The following is a 12211-nucleotide window of genomic DNA, read 5'->3' as shown; positions in this document are numbered from 1 at the left end:
TTTATGTTCTCTAATGTCATATACCAACACAGAGCAGAGTAGCTACCTAAACTCTGTAAGGGAGTTAGAGTATCTCGTCAATAGTTTTACATCCTCATTGAAGACAACTTTGGATGCTGTAGCTCCTCTGAAAAAGAGAGCTTTAAATCAGAAGTGTCTGACTCCGTGGTATAACTCACAAACTCGTAGCTTAAAGCAGATAACCTGTAAGTTGGAGAGGAAATGGCGTCTCACTAATTTAGAAGATCTTCACTTAGCCTGGAAAAAGAGTTTGTTGCTCTATAAGAAAGCCCTTCGTGAAGCTAGGACATCTTTCTACTCATCACTAATTGAAGAAAATAAGAACAACCCCAGGTTTCTTTTCAGCACTGTAGCCAGGCTGACAAAGAGTCAGAGCTCTATTGAGCTGAGTATTCCATTAACTTTAACTAGTAATGACTTCATGACTTTCTTTGCTAACAAAATTTTGACTATTAGAGAAAAAATTACTCATAACCATCCCAAAGATGTATCGTTATCTTTGGCTGCTTTCAGTGATGCCGGTATTTGGTTAGACTCTTTCTCTCCGATTGTTCTGTCTGAGTTATTTTCATTAGTTACTTCATCCAAACCATCAACATGCTTATTAGACCCCATTCCTGCCAGGCTGCTCAAGGAAGTCCTACCATTATTTAATGCTTCAATCTTAAATATGATCAATCTATCTTTGTTAGTTGGTTATGTACCACAGGCCTTTAAGGTGGCAGTAATTAAACCATTACTTAAAAAGCCATCACTTGACCCAGCTATCTTAGCTAATTATAGGCCAATCTCCAACCTTCCTTTTCTCTCAAAGATTCTTGAGAGGGTAGTTGTAAAACAGCTAACTGATCACCTGCAGAGGAATGGTCTATTTGAAGAGTTTCAGTCAGGTTTTAGAATTCATCATAGTACAGAAACAGCATTAGTGAAGGTTACAAATGATCTTCTTATGGCTTCGGACAGTGGACTTATCGCTGTGCTTGTTCTGTTGGACCTCAGTGCTGCTTTTGATACTGTTGACCATAAAATTTTATTACAGAGATTAGAGCATGTCATAGGTATTAAAGGCATTGCGCTGCGGTGGTTTGAATCATATTTGTCTAATAGATTACAGTTTGTTCATGTAAATGGGGAATCTTCTTCACAGACTAAAGTTAATTATGGAGTTCCACAAGGTTCTGTGCTAGGACCAATTTTATTCACTTTATACATGCTTCCCTTGGGCAGTATTATTAGACGGTATTGCTTAAATTTTCATTGTTACGCCGATGATACCCAGCTTTATCTATCCATGAAGCCAGAGGATACACACCAATTAGCTAAACTGCAGGATTGTCTTACAGACATAAAGACATGGATGACCTCTAATTTCCTGCTTTTAAACTCAGATAAAACTGAAGTTATTGAACTTGGCCCCACAAATCTTAGAAGCATGGTGTCTAACCAGATCGTTACTCTGGATGGCATTTCCCTGATCTCTGGTAATACTGTGACAAATCTTGGAGTTATTTTTGATCAGGATATGTCATTCAAAGCGCATATTAAACAAATATGTAGGACTGCCTTTTTGCATTTACGCAATATCTCTAAAATCAGAAAGGTCTTGTCTCAGAGTGATGCTGAAGAACTAATTCATGCATTTATTTCCTCTAGGCTGGACTATTGTAATTCATTATTATCAGGTTGTCCTAAAAGTTCCCTAAAAAGCCTTCAGTTGGTTCAGAATGCTGCAGCTAGACTACTGACGGGGACTAGAAGGAGAGAGCATATCTCACCCGTGTTGGCCTCCCTTCATTGGCTTCCTGTTAATGCTAGAATAGAATTTAAAATTCTTCTTCTTACTTATAAGGTTTTGAATAATCAGGTCCCATCTTATCTTAGGGACCTCGTAGTACCATATCACCCCATTAGAGTGCTTCGCTCTCAGACTGCGGGCTTACTTGTAGTTCCTAGGGTTTGTAAGAGTAGAATGGGAGGCAGAGCCTTCAGCTTTCAGGCTCCTCTCCTGTGGAACCAGCTCCCAATTCAGATCAGGGAGACAGATACCCTCTCTACTTTTAAGATTAGGCTTAAAACTTTCCTTTTCGCTAAGGCTTATAGTTAGGGCTGGATCGGGTGACCCTGGACCATCCCTTGGTTATGTTGCTTTAGACGTAGACTGTGGGGGGGTTCCCATGATGCACTGTTTCTTTCTCTTTTTGCTCCGTATGCATCACTCTGCATTTAATCATTAGTGATCGATCTCTTTTTCCTGGTTCTTTCCCTCAGCCCCAACCAGTCTCAGCAGAAGACTGCCCCTCCCTGAGCCTGGTTCTGCTGGAGGTTTCTTCCTGTTAAAAGGGAGTTTTTCCTTCCCACTGTGGCCAAGTGCTTGCTCACAGGGGGTCGTTTTGACCGTTGGGGTTTTTCATAATTATTGTATGGCCTTGCCTTGCAATGTGGAGCGCCTTGGGGCAACTGTTTGTTGTGATTTGGCGCTATATAAGAAACAAGTTGATTGATTGATTGATTGGTGTAAAAGTAGCATAATAACTAGTCCAGAACCCCAATATCCAAGACGGCAGAGGATGAGCTACAACGGACTCAACGAGACTATCCCGGGGACATGCTGCGATGTCGAGGTCAAAGGATGCAGCACTTAAACAAATCCGGACCACAACCTCCTCATGTGAGCAGAGCCTCAGATCCGATCAAATCTTCCCGGTTTCAACTTCAGGTCCAGTTTTTCTGGATCCAAACACAAAACTGCCACCAGGATTCTGATCAAAAATGCTCCAAACATTTCCAAATTAAATTCACAAACCAGGACAAGACAGGTTCTAGGCTGGTGAGTGTGTCCTTACAAGTTTAACTTACATCATCACATCACCTGCTGTTACCGTGGAGACAGGACATAAATCCTGGATCAGGATCTCATTACCAAACCTTTTGTTCTTCTCCATCCTCACGTTCCTGTGGAGGAGGGGGAGGAACCATTTCTGCACCGTGGCCACGTTTGGGCGGATCTTTAATACTTTAAGTTATTATAATAAACTAATTATTTATAATAATTTTAAAAACAGACTAAAATCAACATCAACTGCAGAAAAATAAAAGTACTGATACGCGACAGAAACAACCGATCGGTTTCTGTCCTTTAGGAGCTAAAATGTAAACACTTTGTCAGCTTTGATGTTGTAATTCATAGCTCCACCCCCTGAACATCTCCATCTGAAAGCATGAAGAGACGAGTGGACGGACAAGTTCGGATTGAGAGCGAGGCGGATCCGCCCGCTGCTGTCGGCCTCAGTGTTGAATTTCGTAATGGAATGCTAACTGCTCCTCCTGCTCCTGCACCTCCTGCTCCTCCGTCAGGAGGACCACAGACACCTGACAGTTCTCACAATTTCACCTCAAATCCTCCAGAAAAAAAACTCCACAACAGCTCACAGCAGCAAACTGCAATAAAAAGAAACTTTAAAAAATAAAACTCTGAGGTCAGAGGGGTTACTGTACAGTCATCTGATACAAGAATTAATTAAATAAAAATCACATTTTCCTCTCAAACACAACATCTTCAAATTAGAGATATCTATCAGAAGTCCAAAAATACTGACGGGAAAAAAATGAGAGCCAAAAATCAAGAATAAGAAACTAAATGGTCACACTGTTTTGTTTTGTTTTTTCTTGTCAAATCACATACAATTAGTTAATTTTGAGTTTCTTAAAGCAATCAAAAAAATAAAATAAAACTATCTCATTTAAACCAGCCTATCCTTCAGTCTGGCAAACAAAAATGAGTTTAAAACAGTTTAAAATACAGATTTCTCTCTAAATGTGTGAAATGAAAGCCCCATTTAAAACATTTCCAAATGATTTAAAGGCATTTAAAACTATACTCAACAAAAATATAAACGCAACACTTTTGGTTTTGCTCCCATTTTGTATGAGATGAACTCAAAGATCTAAAACTTTTTCCACATACACAGTATCACCATTTCCCTCAAATATTATTCACAAACCAGTCTAAATCTGTGATAGTGAGCACTTCTCCTTTGCTGAGATAATCCATCCCACCTCACAGGTGTGCCATATCAAGATGCTGATTAGACACCATGATTAGTGCACAGGTGTGCCTTAGACTGCCCACAATAAAAGGCCACTCTGAAAGGTGCAGTTTTGTTTTATTGGGGGGGGGGGGGGGGGGGATACCAGTCAGTATCTGGTGTGACCACCATTTGCCTCATGCAGTGCAACACATCTCCTTCGCATCATCCGTGAAGAGAACACCTCTCCAACGTGCCAAACGCCAGCGAATATGAGCATTTGCCCACTCAAGTCGGTTATGAGGACGAACAGGAGTCAGGTCGAGACCCCAATGAGGAAGACGAGCATGCAGATGAGCTTCCCTGAGACGGTTTCTGACAGTTTGTGCAGAAATTCTTTGGTTATGCAAACCGATTGTTTCAGCAGCTGTCCGAGTGGCTGGTCTCAGATGATCTTGGAGGTGAACATGCTGGATGTGGAGGTCCTGGGCTGGTGTGGTTACACGTGGTCTGCGGTTGTGAGGCTGGTTGGATGTACTGCCAAATTCTCTGAAACACCTTTGAGACGGCTTATGGTAGAGAAATGAACATTCAATACACGAGCAACAGCTCTGGTTGACATTCCTGCTGTCAGCATCCCTCAAATCTTGCGACATCTGTGGCATTGTGCTGTGTGATAAAACTGCACCTTTCAGAGTGGCCTTTTATTGTGGGCAGTCTAAGGCACACCTGTGCACTAATCATGGTGTCTAATCAGCATCTTGATATGGCACACCTGTGAGGTGGGATGGATTATCTCAGCAAAGGAGAAGTGCTCACTATCACAGATTTAGACTGGTTTGTGAACAATATTTGAGTGAAATGGTGATATTGTGTATGTGGAAAACGTTTTAGATCTTTGAGTTCATCTCATACAAAATGGGAGCAAAACCAAAAGTGTTGCGTTTATATTTTTGTTGAGTGTAGTTTGTTTTGTAATAGTGGTAGCTGTTATAAATGTGCTATAAAAGCGTCTTCTGGCCACTGTCATCAAACTTAAAAGCATTTTATTTTAACAAATTAAAGTTAAAAATCTCAATTTCAAATTGTTGAACTAATTAGTGGTTTTATAAAATACACTTTCATATTATTTTATTACTGAATGATAAACTCTCTAAAATATCAGGAAATAGTAACATTTAGTAACAGTAATAGTAACATTTAAAAACAAAAAATTCCATCAAAGGTTCCCATAGCAACAGATTTCAGCATATTATTGAACACCTTTTAACCCAATTTTAAAATGTTCCATCTGAAACAGTTGGAACCACAATATAAAACACTCTAAATCAGAGATTAAATATTTAAAATCCATTTCTTCTGGCTTAAGAAAAAAAAAAGTTTTAAACTGTTTTGTCCAATAAATAGGAGTTTTAAACCACATGGGAGCTATTTTTAGCTCATTGTGAGAAGATACAAAGCTTCTTTTTAAATAATTAATCATATTGTCTTATGTACAATTTGCACATGTTCAAATCAAATCATCATTTGTTCATGTTGTGCAAATCAAGGAATATTTGTAGATCACTGGCTGTGCATTTGCACCTATTAATATTAATGAGACAAATTTAACTCCATAGAAAGTTAGCTTTGAGTTAGCAAAAGTTAGCATGCAAGGTAACATCCACAAAATGTCTTGTAAATGACACCAGAGGTGTTACCAGGTTACAAGAACAGCGTTTTCAGTTTTAGAAGTGTTTATTTCTCGCTTGCTTTTACATAATATACCAGAAATGAAGCAGTTAGCAAGTCGTTAAACTAGGAAATGACATCACCATGCTAACCTACATCAAAAGTCTTATAAATAAGTTCAGATGTGTTAATAGGTTACAAAAGCAGAGTTTTCAGTTTTAGAAGTGCTTACTTTTAGCGAGCTTTTACATAATATATGAGAAACAAGTATATAAACACACAAAGCAGTTTTGAAGAAACTAGCAACTGACATCACAGTGCAGCTCTACTCTAATTGGCTGTCATCCGTGTCACTCAAGCACGAAACAGATCAGATTATAACAGAATGTGACTTTTTAAACCTCTTAAAATACATCAAGGTTAGCCATCTTCGAAGTTGTCCAAGGTCTGTGTCCCAACAATGTTCCCTGTGAATTTGAAGACTGTGGCAGTAAGAGCACAGACAGACGGACGGACACCAGGTCTTCGCAATACCTGATAGCCATATGCTGGCCTCGGGTAAAAGTCATTTTAATCCTATAATGCCTGACCCAAGAAATGTATGGATCAAAAAAGTATGTATGCTATTATAGGGTTAATATGGTTAAATACACAGAAAACAATTAACAGGTTTTAGATTATTCTGCACCAAAGATAGTGATTTTATAGTATTTTAAACCTACATAGCAGCTAGTTTTTAGCTCATTTTGAACAGCTCTATAACTGGGGTAAAATGAATAAACATTGCCTTAATCTGGATAAAAGAACACAAATCTACTTTGAACACATTTTAAACTGTTCTGCTCCAAAGATAAAGCAGTTTATAGTGTTTTTAAATTAAATTAAAGCTAATTTTGAACTTGTTTAAACAGGGTCTAACAAGTAAATGGCTTTAAACAAGCTTTAAGATGAATACATTTCAGATAAACTGCTTTAAACTGAACGTAATTCAAAACATTTAAATAAAAAAATGAGTGAAGCTGTAAATTCTTTTGGACTTAAGGTAAAGTGACAAACGTTTTTTTTATGATAGATTTGACCAACACCGTCGTCGTGCCGATCAATTGTGAATAAATAACTGCTGGATAATTAAGATTGGTTTTCTATCTGCACCTGAAACAGGAACATGTAAAAAATTTTCTCTGGTCAAGTCAAGTTAAAGTTCCACAGCACCGTGTGGTAGAGAGACATAGGGAGCAAACACGGAGAGAGAGAGAGAAACTCCCTAGCAACCGTCATCCAACCAGATTCCGAGAAAAAAAAACTCTGATCAGTTCATCATTTGTGGCCGACCGAAGCCTTTGATCAATGATTGACCCGAACACAGATAACAAAGTCTCTCTGACACACTCCAAAAACAAAAAAACAAACAAACAAAAATTATAATAAATTTTAAAAAACGGCATCTTTAACAGTCAAAAACAAGGAAAGAAAAAAAAACTGAAACCGATCACGTCAAAGAACTGAAGACGAGCGCACGGCGTTAAAGTTTAAGATGGAAGTTTGATGATGTCGAAAGACAGGAGGGGAGGAGAGGGGGGGGAAGAGGGAGGATGCAACAGGCGTCACGTCGATGCTGCTGCTGCCGAGGCGATAAAAAAGTGCCAGAAACAGCGCAAAAAGTGGCCAAACGTCTGCAAAACCCACCAACGGACAGCCGCGGCGCGACACACGGCGCGCGCGAGTGGCGTGAGCGGACATGATCAAAGAGAACCAACAGTTTATGGTTAAATATGTCTGTGCAAGGTCACCGTACTGCCATCAAGCTGCAGCAACCGGTCCGAGAGCAAGCCGGAATACGGCCAGCAACACTTCAAAATAAAAATAGGCCTTTTGAATGATTTCAACAGGGGACTGACATAAAACTAGCAATTTAAAAATCATTTTCTCCCTGTATTCTGAAGATATTTGCTGCTCATCTTCAAAACTAACAATTTTGAATTTTGATTCAGAGCAATGACATGTTTTTAAATGAAACTTTATAATTACATTAAAAAGAACCGAAATAACGGCATGGTTTCAGCGTTCATCAAAATTGGCTCCACTTTAATGTATTCTCAGTAAATCACGTACGTGTCCTGTACAGTATGCAAACTGGAAACATTATGGAGTTGAACAATACTGGAATTCTGCTACTATACAACACTTCCAGAAGTGCACAAAGCCGTGACACAGTTCTAGACTTCAGTGCATGTCAGAGAAATTAAACCCTGAAGGACCTGTGAGGTCAGAGCCTTGTTCCACATCCAGAAGTGCTCAAAGCCCTTCTAGAAGTGGTGTCCAGTGTCAGAAACACAAAAAATGATTTTGGTTAATATTTACAACACCAGACACTGCATATAGAGGAGTGTTTCATTTTTATACACATGTATCCTTTGTTTTCCATCTTTTTTATAGCAGAAAAAAAAAACTGAAATGTAAGTCGTAAATTTTCCACTAACGTCTTTTTAAATTGGTTGTCTGTAAAACAGAGGTGACTAAAGTATCTGCAAACGTCTTTTGTCTGATAAATAATCCAAAATTGAAGACCGTATGAAAATGATTTTTTAAAGAAAAAAAAAAAAAAAATCAGCAAATACAGTTTTGTTGATAAAAGCATCACTTTTCTCCCATATTGATCAACAGGTGGTTTTACTTTGGAGGCGGCAGCAGGAAGCAGCGCTGCTGCTCGCGTGTACCTTGACGTTCGCGTCTGGTAGCTTTACACATGGCCACTAGCAGCGAGGCTCCGACCAAAGTGCACCCGAGATATGGATGCTCAAGTCCGCCCGGGGCCAGACTTTGACCCCGCTCCCGCCGAGTCTCACCCCGACACCGAAAACAGCCACAGAAAGTGCCCCAAACCCGCAGCAAGTCTGCGGAAAGTGCGCGTTAAAAAGCCTGATTTAGCTCAAAGTGAAGGAGGAAGAGCGGCTGAATTCCACTGCTTGGATGCGCATCAAACTAGGAAGCGGAGAAAAAAAAAGTGCTGCGGCCACATCTCGGTGAAAACTTCACCCCGGCAGCCGCCGCCGGGCCCGTCTCCGGCCCCGGCTCCGGCCCCGGCCCCGGCTCCGGGCCCCGGGTCCGGAGAGGCAGAACAGCCGCGGAAAGGTAACGATGGAGAGAGAAAAGGAGACTTACGGTGGAGTTTGTTCGGGTTCGGCCGCTCGCGCGCAGACATGGTGGCGACCAGCGGGAGGATGAAGATGATGATGAAGGTGAAGATGATGAACGGCTGAGGCGATGAGAGGATGAAGAGCGGAAAAAAGAAGGAGAGAAAGAAGCTGCAAACTTGACGGCGGAGGAGAGGAATCAAAATGGCGTTTCCGAAGGGATGTGCAAAGTTGGACAAACTTTACTCCGGCTTCTCCTCCTCCTCCTCCTCCTCCTCTTCTCTCTCTCCTCTCCCTCTAATCAAAAAGACGACGAGAAAAGGAGGAAGAAGCTGCTCTCGTCTTCTCTCTCTCTCTCTCTCTCTCTCTCTCTCTCTCTCTCTCTCTCTGACCCTGATAAAGCTCATCACGTGTTCCAGCATCTTTACCGGATTAAAGCCGCGTTCACACTCATTTAGCGGATTATCGCCCAAAAATAAAATTAATAAAATCATCTGAAAAAAGTCACTTTATTACTAAACGGGCCTCATCACACGTTTAGTTTTTGGAAAAAGTTAAATATTCTAAAAAAAAGTTAAACACTTATGTTTGATTCGCTTTTTGTTTGTTTAACTTAATAGAATAAAAAAAGTCGCTTAATCTTCCCCAAAACGGGCCTGATCACACCGCTTAATTTTTGTAAAAAGTTGGAAATACTAAAAAAAAACTTTAATAGTGTTTAAAAAGACCACCCTGTTAAGAAATAGGAGGCAGCGCTGTTCTCGCGATGTTTGCTTAGATGCGGATGATGAGTTATCGCGATATGTGGGCTGCAAGAAGCTGCTTCACCAAAGATTAAAAAAACAAAACCGATTCATGAATTTCAAACAGGCGCTTTTCTAAGTTTGGAAAGTTCGTTCATCTTCTCATACACACAGAAATCTACAGTGAATGTCCATTTAGAAGTGTTTCTACTGTTTGACTGGACAAAATATTAGAACACACACACCTATATTTAAAAATTAAATAAATGGTTGTGTGTATGCGTGTGTGTGAAACCAACCCAGATTATTTTTAAAATGAGTTTTAAAAAGGATATTAAACTTGAGGATTAATTTTTTTTCATGAAATTTTGTAAATATATCAAGAAAATGTCTACAAATTCCAAAATTGTCTTATTAAAAGACAATTATTAAAATACAGTAAATCTTATAAAATCATATTTAAAAAAATAGTTATGTCTGTGTGTGAAACTGACTGACTATCTTAAAATCACTTTTAAAAGGGATATTAAACTTGATTAAAATTTTTCATGAAATTTCATAATTATATGAAGAATACATTTGCTTATTAACAAAAACATATTTTAAAGTACTCTTTATGCTTTAATAGTCATATTGGCAAAATTATTGAAATATTTAAATTCCTTTACACCAGTTTTTATTACTCACATGCTATTAAAAAAATCTGTTAACCTCAAAGCATATTTGAGTTTTCATCTTTGGGAAATTTCCTTAAAATGTAAGTATACAAATCAAACCACACAAAAGTTATAAAATTGTGAATTATGATCCCAGTACCATTAAACCGCCGAAAAAGACAAGAAAACAAGTCAAACATGTCTCTCACACCTTTCAAGACACAATCTGCCCACTTTACACTCATGCCTCCTGTATACCACAAACACATCAAAGGGATGCTTCTTGTTGGTTTTAATTATTATTATTATTATTATTATTATTATTATTACAGCAGGTTTATTGTTACCTTGCAGATTCATATATGAGTTTCAAACACATAAAACCTCCTTCAAACTGTCTTAAAACCATAATATTAATTAAATGAAAGCCATCAAAGAGCTGATGCAAACCCCACCCACTCTGCCCACTGTGCCATTTCCATGTCCAACAGCTTATGTTACAAATCAATGACATATATTTTGCTGATCAATATAAACTTTAGATCATGTCTCTAGCCCCACAGGTCAGAGAGATATAGCAGAAAGTATGTTTTTCACATCACGTTTGTGTTGACCTTGGTCTTGACCTTGACTTTTCTCTGATCCTTTCCAAAAGTTAATCATCTTGAGATATCTACCCGAGACATATTCTCACCAAGTTTGGTGAAAATTCATCTTGTCATTTTTTAGTTATCTTGTTCACAAACAGACACACACAGGACTGATAACAATACCCTGCTTCACCACTTTGACAGCATGCAGGGTAATTAAATAAAACAAATAAAAACATAAATAAAAATAAAACACTTTAGTAATAAATGAAATACATATAACTGCTTTGAATTTTGATGTTGTGAATATAAAAATGGGTTCTGATTGTTCAGTTTTGTGGATGTTGACAGTCTGCAGGATTGTTGTTGATGATGATGATGATGATGATGATGATGTATAAATAAACGCAGCACTAACTCCTCAGGTTAGAAACTAAATTTAACTGTGATGGCCTCTCATTGTTAAATTTAGTGCGCCTCCTCTCTCGCTCCCACATTCCTGCCAGCCCTCCATCTCCAGATACAGACCCCTCCTCCTCCTCCTCCTCTTCCTCCCATCATCCCCTGCTGGAGAGAGGGAGGCATCTCTCCTCCCATCACACCCCTCCTCCCTGGCAGCCAAGCAGAGCCTGTGTGTTCCCCAGACAGTGTGTAAAATCACTTCAAAAAGTGCACTCCGGCCGTTTTTCCGACCTCTCCGAACCTGGTTTTATTTTATTTTATTTTGTTGGGGTTTTTTTAAAACATAAAGTCACTTCAGGCCACAGTGGAGATGATTTTTGTGAACACAGAAGCATCGCTCAGACTTTAAACGTCATGTTTTCCGAGGACTCTAAAGCGATTTTATGGAAAAGGTCTGCTGAAACGCAGCAGAACCTTTAAGGTGGTGACACATCATCCATCAACAGAAAACAGACAAACAGCAATGAAAATCAATCAAAAATCAATCACAAACACAGAGTTCATTAAGGGCAGTGTCATGTGACTGGTTTGGCCCCTCCCCCAAGTGCAGGTTGTTGACCAAGTTTTCCGATTCAGATCAACAGCGCTGGTGGGACTCTCTGATCACCGCCTTTCCATTTCCAAAGTGTTTGAGGCCTCAGACTCAGGAGGCTGAGCACGTTGCTCAAGAGCACTTCAGTGATAGAAATGAGATCAAACCTGTGACTCTCTGGACAGAAGGCCCCTAAACGCAATCCCACTAACTATTGTTCACTTCAAACAAGTGTGTTTTAATTCAAATCAAAGCATTGGGGTGCAGTGACATCGCCCACTTAGAGGGTGTTCACCAACATTAGCATGATGACTTTTTACTGAAACCTTTCAAAAACTCAAATACGGCTTCATTCACATCAATCAATCAATCAATTT

At 39.3% G+C, this 12211-nt stretch overlaps 1 protein-coding gene across 3 annotated transcripts in view; it reads right to left on the bottom strand.

Moving 5' to 3' along the window:
• rreb1a (ras responsive element binding protein 1a) overlaps window positions 1-9007 on the bottom strand; it is a 96914-nt gene extending 87907 nt beyond the window's left edge. For all 3 annotated transcript variants that reach the window (XM_034185431.1, XM_034185571.1, XM_034185503.1), the window contains exon 1: window positions 8880-9007. The gene's annotated coding sequence lies outside the window, so the exon portion shown is untranslated. The remainder of the gene's footprint in view (window positions 1-8879) is intronic.
• Window positions 9008-12211: the final 3204 nt, after the last annotated feature.

The sequence above is a fragment of the Thalassophryne amazonica genome, chromosome 1 (genome assembly GCF_902500255.1).
Source record: "Thalassophryne amazonica chromosome 1, fThaAma1.1, whole genome shotgun sequence".
In the NCBI taxonomy this organism is placed as follows: Eukaryota; Metazoa; Chordata; class Actinopteri; order Batrachoidiformes; family Batrachoididae; genus Thalassophryne; species Thalassophryne amazonica.
Note: the sequence above shows the minus strand (reverse complement) of the source record. Positions and strands in the feature narration are given on the sequence as shown.